Consider the following 14,084-nt stretch of genomic DNA (forward strand, 5'->3'; position numbering starts at 1 on the left):
CAACCAGAGAACAGCGTCTGCAGCGCCTTGAGCCCCGATCCCGCTTCGCTCACCGCCAAGGAGTTGGCACGGCTCAAACAGCGGGTCTAGAGCTACGGTGTCCTTCGTCACGAGGACAGTGAGCTTCGGGCACATGGGTTATGGAGAAGGCTACCCAAAAGGCGGATGGAGCATCGGCGTCCGCCGGTGAGTGACTGCATAGTTATACAGATACATTCATGCAGCGTGAGCTCTTCTTTGTGTGTGGGACTCCTGTCCCGAGTGTCATAGTCCAGCCTCAGCTGCCCCAGGGCCGCGCTGCCACTGTTCCCGTTGTCTTTGTTTTTCTTCGTTGCTCGCAGTTGGGACAGGGCAGGGCTGCTCCCCGCAGACATCTGTCTGGTCTCCCCAGATTATGTCACTTGTAATAAAGTAACTTATGATTTTGGTCAGGGCTGGTGTGGTCCTCGCAGCAGGGGAAGGGCACTCAGTTTATACACTATACAGATTACGCCCTGGACCTGCAGCTTGTGTGTGTTTGGTGGAAAAGGTGGCTGTTGTCTGGGGCGTTACTTGTAATAAAGTAACTTTTGGTTTTGAGCCGGGCAGGGCTGGCGTGGTCCTCGCAGCAGGGGAAGGGCACTCAATTTATACAAACTACAGATGACGCCCTGGACCTGCAGCTTGTGTGTGTTTGGAGGTAAAGGCGGCTGCTGGGGCGTTACTTGTAATAAAGTAACTTTTGACTTTGAGCCGGGCTAGGCTGGTGTGGCCCTCTCAGCAGGGGAAGGGCAATCAGTTTATACACACTACAGATTACGCCCTGGATCTGTAGCTTGTGTGTGTTTGGTGGGAAAGGCGGCTGTTGCCTTGGGCGTTACTTTCATGGCTGCAGGGGGTCATCGGCAAGGGAGAGCGGTGCGCAGCCTTTTTATGCGGTGCAGATGCGGCATCCGTGATGTTTCCTGTCCCGAGAGTGATGAATTAATTCCGCGGTCCTTCGCCTCCCCCAGGCAGCCATTCTTCAAAGAAGAGAGAGGGGTGTCTATGTAATGGGCGAGGGGGTAACATGCCAAGTCATGCGGTCATATCCATTAGCCACACTTTCATCCTGCAGACCGGCAGTCTTTGAACTTTGCCAAAGTAAACCAGAATCGACTAACAACATTTTTGGAGGGACTTAGGAAAGTTCTGATTTGCGGTTTTATTGGCCCTTGCATATACCGCACTTTCCACAAATGCCAAGAAAATGCACACATGCCTATCCACTGATATGCAGGCGTCTTTTAAAAAACAACTTTCAAAGCAGCATAATTTGTGGCAGGAGCAGGGTGCCACGGGAGTGGGCGATGTTCTTTCTGCTCGATCTGCTTATGTCTGTAATATATTATGGATAAAAGACATTGCCATTTACAACGCCAATAGCTCTAACTTAAGCAATTGCGAGACCTATTGCATTTCCAATGCTTGTTTTTTGTCTTGGAACAGCAATATTTTATGTCCACTTGAGTATCTGTTCAGCCTGGTCCTGCCATTGCAGAAAAGGCGCAGTAAGCACACCCTAGTAAGCACACCCTGGTGGATGATTTAGTAGGCTAGCATATATTACATTGCACTTAAAGTTGTATCAAATGTGTATAATTGCTGGATAGGTTTAATCACAAATAAATCCCTAATCACAGCTGGCATTCAATGAAAATCATAGCATTACTCTGAACATTTACAAGGAGGTCCCTCAGAAGGTGGAGCGCTGGGCAGTTGCCCAGTTTGCCCATGCCGTATACGTCCTACCCATGGATAAAATACATTTCAAGCAGAATTTGACCAATTTAAATATTGACCCATTGGGGGAAGTATGTTTAATCAAAGGAGATGTCTTCACATTTCAATACCCTAGAGCAATGGGCTTCAAACTTTTTAATGAAGTGATGTGTCCCATAGAATAATTTATTTATCATTTGCACAATTATTCAATAGAATTTTAATTACCACAAACAAGCGAAATCGTTGTAGCTGACTTTTAGGGGACACCCTCTAATAGGGACAGAACTGGGAAGTAGTACTGTGTTTCATTTTATCACAATACATATATGCAGTATAAAATATAGGAAGCAAGGCAAATATTTCAAATGAGATTGGGGGCGTTTTAAAATAGTAGTCCAAAGGTAATGTACTGCATTACGTTTTCTTAAAATATATACCAAATAAATACAGTATGTGAAATAAAAATAGGCAAGGAGCCAAAATGTGGTAGAGACTTTACAGAGTGTCCAAGCACTGTTGACAAATGTGGAGGATCGTTCCTCCCTTTTATTTATTCTCATTATCATACCGTGTTGACAGTTAGCCCATGCCATGAATTGCACCTTAAGCCATTCCTAGTTTTTTGGACTAAAGCACTTAGCATGGTGTGATTTAGTGGGCATATTGGCAATTTTTTTTATAACCAATGTTTTTGATTTTAATTCAACAAACACGAATAATATGACCAGCTCCACATTTCCCCATTACATGCGTAGGACATAGGTACATACTCAAAAAGTTGCAACATCGAACCCAGGATACATATCGGCAATGTTAAAAGGGAACGGTCACCCTGGTCTGAAGTACCACACTGGGTCAATGCTTGATTTGAGAATGCCAAGCCTAAACTGAAGGTCAGGTAGTGAAATCCAATAGCGGAACCCCATGCAGCCCAACAGATGGACATTGATACTCAAATAGAGAGGCTTGACTCACATGCCACGAGAAGCCTCCACCGGAGAGACCAGACTGCATCTCCCTTCCACTGTGCAGAAGAGAACTTCAGCACCCAGAGTTGGCTGGTGGTTCATAAGGTGTAGACCTTGCATGTGATATGGGAAGACACAGCAGAGGGCTAAAAGGGAGCATATAGGCAACAAACAGTCCACCCCTTCACCCACACTTAGGAGTTACCTTTATGCTACCCTTGAAGGACCAGAAAACCTATTCAACCTGGCGAGGGACCAAAGTTTTACTATTCCTGTATTATACACAAAATGTCATCAACTTTCTTTGACGCGCTTAAACAATGTCTACTGTCACTATAGGTCAAGAATAGGTTGATATTTCTGGCAAATCCCTATGCGGTCAAGAATGAGAGGAACCGGTCCTATATTCAAAACCAACACACCTAGGATTGAGTTTGGAAAACTCAAGAACCCAAGGGCGAGTTTTCCCTGTTCAGTAACTCACAAAAGCAGATGTTGTCAGGGAGTGCAACACAACAATGATCACAAGGGGCAGTCTGGGAAGATGATGTACACAATGGGTAGACAGAACATCTGGCAGATGAAGGATATGAATTATGTTGGATAAAAAGAATCACACTCAAGAGCAGGAAGCATCCAAAACATTGCAGTTATTGAAAATATATTGCATCAATTCCTGAATAATTCGAAGTAACGTTCAGGTACACCACAGGGGTTTTGAGATTTAGGGCCAGATGTACTAAAAGACTGGAAGCAAAATGTGATTGCAAATTATACACCTACATTTTGTGATCATTCTTTAAATTTGCAATACCGCTATGTACTAATATGTCACAATGCAAACTCCCCATTTCCATAACAACCTGCTTAATGAATAATAATAATAAGCAGGTCACTATTTATGACGCTTTGTGATTGGTTACAAACACAGGGATGGTGGCCTGAAAAGAACAGCAGAAAAGCATCCTTATATTTCCATTCCCAAATGGATATGTTTTTTTAAAGCAGACCAATTGTTTTTTAAGGAATCAGTGCTGCTTTTGTTTAAAAAAAGGCTCCCACTTGGAAAAACATCAGATGGAGCAGTTAGTTGTCCTCTGGCCTATTGTCTTTGCCCATGAGACTGCAGACAGCATTCACGAGCAGGGTCTCTTCTCCTTTGAGAATCAGCTACCACCTCCTTTGAGGTCTGGTATGTGATCAATGGTTTGTGACTTCAATTTTAGTCACAAACCATTGATAGTCCCATCGCAACTCTCCATTAGGAGGGAATGCCCCTTTCATGCCTCCTACTATTTGTGATTCAGAATGGATCACAAAACCTATTTTGCAAGTCTGAACTGCTTTTCCAACAGGCTAAAGTATTAGTAAATAGAAAAAAAGCTATTTTGTGGTCTCAAACTCTGTGATTTTGAGAATTGTAGGGTTTGCAATCACAAAATAGCTTTATACATCTGGCCTTTCGTGAAATGATGGCATACGTGGGGAAAGCTAGGGAAAAAAAGCATAAGACATTTTTAGCAGGTTGGTGACATAAAGATGCAACAGGATTGCTGAGATTATGAGAAGGACTTTTATTGGAAGGTAAAATATAGCTGCTGTGTTGGTCATGCATTTGAAAAATATGTAAATGAAGATATCATAACAGATCTCAACAGAGTTGTGATTTTTATACTGTGGGAAATGTTTGAAATGAAAAATGTTTAATAAACAAATTATACAAAAACAGAACTCTGTGGCATTTTTGCTTATAGTTGTCCTTTGTTGTGTGCAATATAGGACTGCACAAAATAGCGAGGAGTTTTTTTCTCATGAACTTTGGTTATTTGTCTAAAAAATATGAATAACATATAAAGGTTGAACGTGCCAAAAAGAGTTGGCCTTTCGGATTGAAATTGAGACTTTTGTGAGCATTTTGTATATGCATGTAATTTGTGTTGAGTCATTTGCAGTTCAAGGCAAGCACTCACATACAAAATGCTCCTGAGTTACCTGCACAAATTCGTTATTTGACCATCAAATGCATCTAATACAAAGTCTTGTGAATAACTAGCAGCGCTGGCTTCAGATATTTCACGACAAAAATCTAAGCAAGGTACACTTGCATACAAAATACTCATTAGTTACCTAAGCCATCTAACACATGGAAGAGAAAACTATGCATGCACGCAAGGTGTTGGAAAAGTGGAAATTCCATTAACTACAAATAGTCAAATAATTAGCAACTCAGCGTGAATCATAAAGAGTTCGCACACCTGTAGTGTAATATTAGGAGTCAGCGTGCCGGGTGCATACCATATCTTTGTATTTACACCGCTGTTCTCTCTTTGACCAGTCAGCCTTTTCATTTTGCATTGTTGTTGGTATTTGTTCTGTGCCTGCCTTCCACAGGTGTGGCCTTTTTAGGTCTTGCCTTGCTATCGCGTAAGCGATCGCAAAGCGAGACTATTGTAAAGGGGCATTTCAAAGTGCTCCCAAAAGCGGATTGCATGGCTAGCACGCGCACAATCACGCGCATCGTGCCGCCATGCAATCCGCTTTGGCATCGCACTTCAAAGGGTCCGCTCCCCCGCCTGGAATGCGCTCCCCCGCCAAGTGCGCGCGCCACGCTCCGCCGGGCTTGTTCATTTGGTGGTTCAGTTTCTGCTTGGAATGCGCTCCCCTGCCAAGCTCGCGCGCCACGCTCCGCCGGGCTTGTTCATTTGGTGGTTTAGTTTCTGTTAGTCAGTTACCCTCACACGATGCACCCACCCTTAACCCCTTCCTCTATTTTACTTCCCTGGGTAATAGCGCCTGGGAAGGGCATTCCCTTGATTACACTGAAGTGTGCTTTTAGGAGGTGGACGCAGGCGATCAAGAGTATGGCGCTTTATTCCATTTCAAGGCCCCAAAGTGAAGAGAGCCGTGCCCTAAATACAGAGCGTATCATTAAGGTAAGAACGTCATAAATACAGCTTTGTATACAATGATTCCAAAGACTATAGCACATCTATTAACGTTGCAAAGGTATCGCAACAGCAACAGGACAAACGCATACACTTAAAACTTGCAGAGCCTCGCACCCGGAGTCTCTCTTCCGGGACCCCTCCCTGCCAGCTCTCACAACATCCACGCACCACGTATAGCTTATCTCCCTCATCAGCCCATAAATCTCAGACTGCTTGTTTCCTTCGCTCTCACATCCTAGCCCAACCATTGCAGACCCGTCTGAAAAAATTACTTGTAATATGTCTCATGATTTTCTCTCCCCAGCAGTCAGCAGCCAGTCTGTGCCACCCCCCCCTCACAACACCACCTGCTGTCACTGCTTGTTTACCATCTTATTGTCAGTTGCCCATTTTGCTTGTCTCGCCCGTTGTCTGTGCGTTCCCAATGCTTGTTTTAACTGTAATAGTGCTGTAAGCTGTTGGGGGAGAGAGGCTCATGGTTACTTTTTCAGCGTTCTTTTAATTTTAAAATTGTTACAAATCACATCCCAAACTCACCTTGCTTCAGGATATTATTAAAATAAATGTATGGTTTTGTAAAATTTTAGCTGGTGCTAATTTTTGTGTTGGGCGGAAGAGTTTGCTTCTCGTTATCTGATCTCAGTACGGCAAGGAATGTGTGTGTTTTTTAAGCAGCCTGTGGTGTGCCTTGCTTCTTGTAGGGGACGGGCGTAAATTAACAGATCTGCCTTAGGAATGACAAAACCCACCCTCTTACTAAAACAGCTGTTCCCTATCTGCTGCAGTATCAAGCTCCATATAGAACGCCCAGGGTAAACAACATCAAGAGGTTAAAGCCTTCAGTGCATAGCTGCTGCTCTTTAGTACTGCTCATAGCACCACCCGAAAGGCTGCTGCCACATCCAGGACCTGGCATAATTTTTAGGGATTATTCAGTAGCTGTGTTGAGTTTGCATTGTCTTTTTGTACCAGTGTCTGTAATATGCGAGACAGAGTAAGAGCACACAAACACAAAGATAATCATTCATTCCGTATGGTTCAGCACTGTTACTTTCCGCTCCCCACCCCTTGTTGCTTTTTACAAAGCTGCATCTAACTTGAATTCTGCCTTTTCTGACTTCCCAGTCTTCCTACGGTTATATATTATTTTTGTGTTACTTTTTGTTTTACCTTTGCATTAAAGCAGTTAACAACTCCATTCATTCAATCCCACAAGGATCACCTCGAACTGAGCATAAATATATATGAAAACAAATCATCTGATTTACTTTATATCGCACTCCACTACACACAAAAATAGTAAAAAACAATGGCATTTACAACGCCAATAGCTCTAGCTTATACAAATGCCAGACCTATTGCATTGCAAATGCTTGTTGTACTTGTGGATGTGGCATTGTCTAAACCTTGTAGCTATCGGACTCACAGCCATGTTAGTCGCAAGTTTCATTGCCGAGGTCCTGCCTACGCCTTTCTGCTCTGCAACTTAAGTGAATAAGATTTAAATCACCCCTTCTATATCACTGCTCATTCACTCTCTCGCGACCAATCACAGGACAAGAGAGAGCACGTGAGAAGAATGTGGCTGCTGGCCACGTCCTCGACGCCACCGTCTGCACACACAATTGTAGTGTCGTGGGCCTAAGGCCCACATGCTGATGAGTAAAACATGGACTCAGTAGTAGGGTACTGGTAACAGTTCCAGGGCACGTGCGCCCGGCCCCTTTTATCAATGGGGTCACCTGACCGGTGACGCCTGTGATGGGTGGGTGAATAGTGTGGGTTACAGGCAGGCTAAACACTAGAACGTGTCCAGCCGGATACTACAACAATGTACCGGAACAGAATCTCTCTTTGAAAGAGGCTGAGAGGGACTCCTGCGTGTACACACCCCACGGGCATCGGTTTTCTATCCAAATTGACACAGGCACAGGATTGCACACGACTGGCTACTACTGGAGTTTTGGGGTCAGAACTGATGTACAGGGAAAGGCAAACAAGGGAATGTGTCAGTGGGACTGTGTTGAGTAAAAGAACGGTGCTTAGCGCTGAAAGTCTTAGCATTGTGAAAGGAAAGTGATAGCTAGGTGACTGTGTGAGTAACATGTGGAAAAGGCAGTAACGTTGGGTTCAATGTATGTGGTTATTTTATGTATCTGACAAATGTATACATGTAACATACATAGCACCAACTTACATACAAATCAATGGAGCAGTGCACAGGAGTGGGTTGGTGTCACATTGGGGGTTTTATGATGTTTTGTGATGAGGTGGTTGTTGTGGGACTGCTGTATAGGATGTGGGCGGGTAGAGTGTGGTGGCAGCTGGAAATAAAGGAAAGTAGTGTCTGGTTGCATTAATGAGGCAGGATTAGTGGTGTTTGAGAATGGTGGTGAATCAATGGTAGATGTTTAATATGCCCGTAAACTACTGCAGTGGGATGTGGTAAAAGTTTGCATGATGTTTTGCGTTAGTGTTGGGATAAGTAAGTGCAGGGTGTAGGTGAATTATGTCAATCTGCAAGGTAGTACTGAGGGATTGAAGTGAGTGCTGTGCATTCACTTTTCTTCAGTCTCTATTATGCCTGTTTTCACATGTCTTCACTGCTAGTAACTTTCACTTCCAGTGGCGGCTGCTCTGCTAAGGCGGAGGAGCGTTGTCCCACTTCTTTTCAGCAGTCTAAATAAAGGAAAAATAAAATGATAATAACTCTATGTTGTTATCATTTTATTTTTTCCTGCGGTGGCAACTTTGCGGGCGGGGCTGCTCTGCTCACAGAGCAGGGAGAGGAGTGGTGGTCATTAATGTTTGGCCGGCCGTCTTGGTGCATCCAACTCTCCACTTCTGTAGTTCTTGGTACTGAGCATCTCAGCCATTGGCAGGTGAATATTAGTATTGCTACTGTGCAGACTGTTGGGTCAAGAAATGTTTATAAATCCTTTGAATGAAGTACAGCAAATTGCAAGAAATCGCAATAAAGGAAGCTGGAGGATAGTGGGACTTTGAGGACCCCGAGGTCCAGAACCAGGGACTCAGGTCTGCACTCTCTAATACCAACCTATTGCTGTCTTCTTTCTAGGGATAGTTTAAACCACGAGGTTCAGAAAGTTTGTTGAACAGTCCAACATATAGAAGGCTGGGAACATGCTCAACAATATAACCATGGGCCACTACTAAGGTTTATTCTCCACATTTTCCTCAAGGCAGTTTCCATCTCATACTTTGGGTGAAATACTAACTGACAGAATAAACAAGTTAGGCCCTGATTATCAGTCTGGCGGTCCGAGGACTGCCAGACTCGCAGGGATGCAGCAGTGGCAGTCCAGCCACCGCTCCACTGGCAGCCCGACCACTCAATTAGGACTTTGGCAGTCAGACCACCATTGCACTGCCGCAACCGTGTATCCTGGTGGTCCCGCAGCGGTCTGAGGGCTACAATATGCTTGGTGGTGCACTGAGGCACTGCCAAACATATTACAACTTTCCCTACCGCCAGCAGTGGCATGGAGGTCCTTCTTCCATGTAATTGCTGGTGGTGAGGAAAGAAAAGGGACACTACAGGGCCTATAGGGCCCCTGTGCATGGCGGTGCATGCAGGGGCGCACATGTAGTGCCCCCCTTAGATTTGCACTCCCAGGTTCTGCACGGAAAGGAATGCATAACATGGCGCATTCCTTCCCATGCAGGAATGTGCACTGGTGGTCCCGCAGCAGTGGTGATTAAGGGTCACAATGAGCCTTTAAATAGCACCACCGCGGGACCGCCAAACCACCTGCCCCCAGACCTCAAGATTACTTGTAATCTGGCAGGCATCTGCGGTGAGTTTCGGTGGTTCTGGAGCGGTGCGGTGGCATGTTGCATGCTCCAGGGCCTACGTGTAGATCCAAATGTGTCTGCCAAAGTAGCACAGTCCTACTTTGTGTTACTTTAGGGCTACTTTCCGGCTACGAACAACTTTTGCGCTGGAGAGTAAATCCCAGTTCTACACTTTGCACCAATTTGTGCCACTTTTGTAATGCAAATCCAGTGCAATGTATCAGTAAATTTGCCCCAGTGTATTCAATGCCGTTGATGCTCCATACATTAAATTGACACCATCACTATGAAACTGACTGGGAAAAGACCAGTATGAAAAGGAACACGTTGTTGTTGGAATGTTTTCAAAAATTGAATGAGTTTTTGCAGCGATATATTTGGCAACTTAATTTGTTTCATGACGTTAACTGACATCAAAGTATTATAAATACTAAAGACTGGACTCTATTCTTTTTCTAAGACGTATGCTCCCAATTCAACTAGTACTCATACTAATGCTTTTTGTTTTTCATATCGCACCAAGCTCAGCATTCCACTTTGCTAGTCATTGCACATGTCATGGACTTTTCCCCCTGATCATGTACTGTGCAGCTTGTGAACTCCATTGTCTTCGATTCTTAGCACTCACTGTTCTAATTATTGACACTGATTTGTGACCCATTTAGGTCAATCCTGGGAATAGCGTTCCACACTTCCACACTGTACCTCGCAGGAACAATAGTATACGACAGAATCTGCGAGCAACCGTTCACAATGCAAAACAATCCCTTAATAATTGGAGTTTTCATGGGTGGTCTTGTTTACTCGTTAGTGTTCTGTGGTTGAACAAGTCCCCATATTAAAAATAAAATACCACAATTCGGGAGGTGTAAAGCCCGACTAGCATTTAATCTAAAATAGCAAGCGGCGCAGCAAATGATCAAAGACAATTGTCATTTCAACGGACCAGGGCTCTCGCTTTAAAATGGTCAGTTGGAGCTCAGAGCTAAAATTCATACACAAACTATCAGGGGCGGCTCCTCCGCAATCGCGGAAGAGCATCGCCCCCTGGCAGAGCTAGTTGCTAAAAAATAAAACGATATTTGATTATCGTTTTATTTTTGAGCAGCTGACTCAGCTAGCATGTGCATGGAGGGGCGGGGCGTGGGGGTGCTACGTGCACTCTCTAAGTTCACATGTGTGTTTGGCCAGCCATCTCAGGCCGACCAGAACACACATGCGCACTTAGGTTTCTCCAGCCTGGCTGCTGTGAGCAGCCAGGCTGGTGAAACCCCACAGACTCCTTGGTCTGAGCAGGGCGTCTTTCTAGCCTGCTTAGGCCAATCCTTGGGCTGGACAGGGAGTCTGATGCAGCCCCAGTGCCTACCGGGACATGGAAAAAGTAGCAGCCGGCGCAACATGGGACGGCTGTCAACTTAAGGAAAGTTTTTTAAATTTATTTTTACTCCCCCCGTGCTCCCCCTCCCACACGCCCTCCACGCCCCACTACATATTTTGTATGTGGCAGCCGCCACTGCAAACTACCTAGTATATATACATTTTCTCTCAATACAAGTCAATGTAGCATGATCATGTGTGAAAAACTTGTTGCTGTCAGTGAAAACATCTAATGTGCAGGTGTCAAGATCTTCCCCTGAAGGAAGCACAAAACAGCCTTGAGGAGAAGAAAACATTCATGTGCACAAAACGGGGCCTGTTATTCTCACAATATCATGCTTCCCTTGCCAGGTTTGAAACAAGGTTACACTGTTGGAAAATGTACAAGGTACAACACTGAGCTCATGGCTTCCCGGGCTAATACAGTCATGAAGGTTTGCAAGCCTATTCGTTGTCACAGGAACTTTCACGCTAATATATAATCGCATACATATTTGATTAAATGGTTGATGCATACAGTTGCTAACATTTCACATTATGGCAGTATAATAACGCGATAGAGACAGATTTTAAAGAAACTTCTGATAGACCGAGTAATTAATATTCCTCTGGTTTCCTTTTTCCCTAGGAAAAGATTCCCAAATGTTTGAGCCTCGCTTAATTATTGATCTATATGCCTCTGATTAATTTGATGGCCTACCTATTAACATTTCCAATCTACTTATACCTGTACAGTGGTCAAAATAATTCTGCAGCCCCACATTCCATGCTCATGTAGCTTGTTTATTTTGCTGATTCTTCATATGTGCACATTATGTTTAGCTTGTAACACACTGTACCTTCATCTATCTTTATATGTCATTTGTAATGCTTGTGTAACTTCTTACCTTTATGTAATTTAGCATTTCTTAAGTAAAGCACTTACACCTTCAAGTGATGTCCGCTCTATATACATGTGTATAAATCCATATATAATTAAATAAAGAAACATATAGGATTATTCTCAACTTGCTTAGCAAGTAGGATCATAAGTATGTACACTCATGACCAGCTAGTGATCTGTGGTCTTTGTATGAGGGTTAGGGAGTGCCTTCAGCCTGAGAATGCCACATGTTTGTAGGATATAGACACGCACAGGTTTTACCTAGTCTCAACCAGAGTGGTTGCAAGTCAGTCAGTATATTTCCAGATTTATTTAACTGCTAAGTGTACACTTCAGTGTCTGTAGTGTTTTGGCATCTTTACCTATATAGAATAAAACAATACAGTTACCTTAAAACATTAGCATTATAGCATCAACCCATGTTAACATCTACAGCTATTTAAACCTCATTATGAAATCATGGCCTTGTTTATTAACCCTCGTGCTGTCTCTAATAAGCAAACCTACTAGACAGGCTCTCATGGTTGCCAGCATGAAGCAACATTGAAAAGAAGATCGACATTTTGTATTTCTTCTTTGGAAACAGATTATTTTCAGTATATAATTGGCACAGCACCAGAGCAAATCTTCCATCCCAAATCACACCGAAACAAACCAGCCCATATCACACCATACACTATTGTACTATACCATAACACACTACGTCACAGCATACACATCTTCAATACAGAATAATACTTTATATTACATTGCATCACTTTAAGCACTTAACAACACTTAACATCAAGTCATCCAGTGCTACAACATACCACTCCACGTAACACAATGAAGATTTTTTAATGCCACACACCACATAACACTATGCCACTCTGTATAACGCCAACTCACACCATCTGCACACCAAAACAGTAGCACATCTTTCCACCAACACAATACACAGCATTTTATTTCTCATCACATTATACCAATCTAAATCTTGCTACAATACCCCACATCATATTGCACCATACCATTAACAAACATTCCATAAATCACTTATATAGCACTCACCACACTACATCAAACCATCAAATGCCACATTAATCTTAGTCATACTACAGAACAACACAGCAATCCACATTTCACCACAACACACCATCCCACAGCACAAAATTACATATTTGTGACTAAATCATACAATGTATTTCAAAGATAAAAACACTAAGTAGACAAGACAATATCAACAGCATGCCAACCTTAGCCTACATAGTAAGTGGAATCACTGAAAAAAATCAATATTCAATAAGCTCTCTTGTTGGACAGCCATAGGAGACTCCGCCTATGCCACAAAGTAGTAGTTTGGGTGTGGCCACTCAATTGTGAAATTACAAGACATGAGGCTCCTTCTTTAGGCAGAAAATTCTCCTTAGAAAAGATTCACTAAACCATAGTTAGGACACCAAACACATCACATCATACTGCATGATATACATTTCATAATATGACACAAAGCCCATGCCACATTACACAATTTCATGTCACACTGAACTTAACCACAGGACAACACTCTTTAATACTTCACATCCCCCAACTATTTGACAACATGGCACCTTACACGAAGACTTCTTACCACATAACACCATACCACATACTACTGCAACAACACACCATGTAAACCCATACCACATGATACACTACGCAATTGCACACTACATCACACTGTACCACATCTGACAATGTCATGTTCTACCTCAAGATACCACATTACACAAAACACTGTTCCACACAGCAACACACCTTAGTGAAGAAGCAGATGTCCCTCGCCACAGTGCATTTGGTTATACCTCATCAGGGTCATTGTTGGCTATTACTAGAGGGGCAGTTTCAAGGGCCCATTGCAGTGTGGGAAACTGATGAAGCAGGTGCATAAAATCTGCCTTTCCACAGTCAAGGACCCTTAGTTGTAGGGAATCATCTAATTGACAGATTCTGGTGGCAATAAATAAGCAGGCTCAGAGTTAAATGGATTCGTGGACAGGAGAGTCCAATACAGCAAACGTTGTGCTCACGTGGTTTAGGATGGAAGGTCACGCAATCTGCCCCACAAACAGAGCCGAGAAAATTCTTGTTTACAACTTTGCCAGGTTTGAGGCCATTTCATGATTATACTCACAAATTTCAACCAACAGCCTGGTGGTTTTGAAACCCAAAATACCATAAGAAAAATCAAATACTCTACTGCCTCAAAGCCTTCCACATGCTTTCCTCTGCATAATATGATGGATATGTGGAATCTAACGGGAAGTGCGGATCTCTCTCTGACCCCCACTCCTTGGCTGTTTTATGTTCCACTGTGGCTTGTGCAAGAAT

The 14,084-nt window shown here is 43.4% G+C and overlaps 1 protein-coding gene across 5 annotated transcripts in view; it reads right to left on the minus strand.

Annotated features, from left to right (window-relative positions):
• The window catches only part of MLPH (melanophilin), a 445,337-nt gene that overhangs the window by 327,169 nt on the left and 104,084 nt on the right, over positions 1-14,084 (minus strand). The window lies entirely within an intron of this gene.

The sequence above is a fragment of the Triturus cristatus genome, chromosome 3_1 (assembly GCF_964204655.1).
Source record: "Triturus cristatus chromosome 3_1, aTriCri1.1, whole genome shotgun sequence".
NCBI classification, from domain to species: domain Eukaryota; kingdom Metazoa; phylum Chordata; class Amphibia; order Caudata; family Salamandridae; genus Triturus; species Triturus cristatus.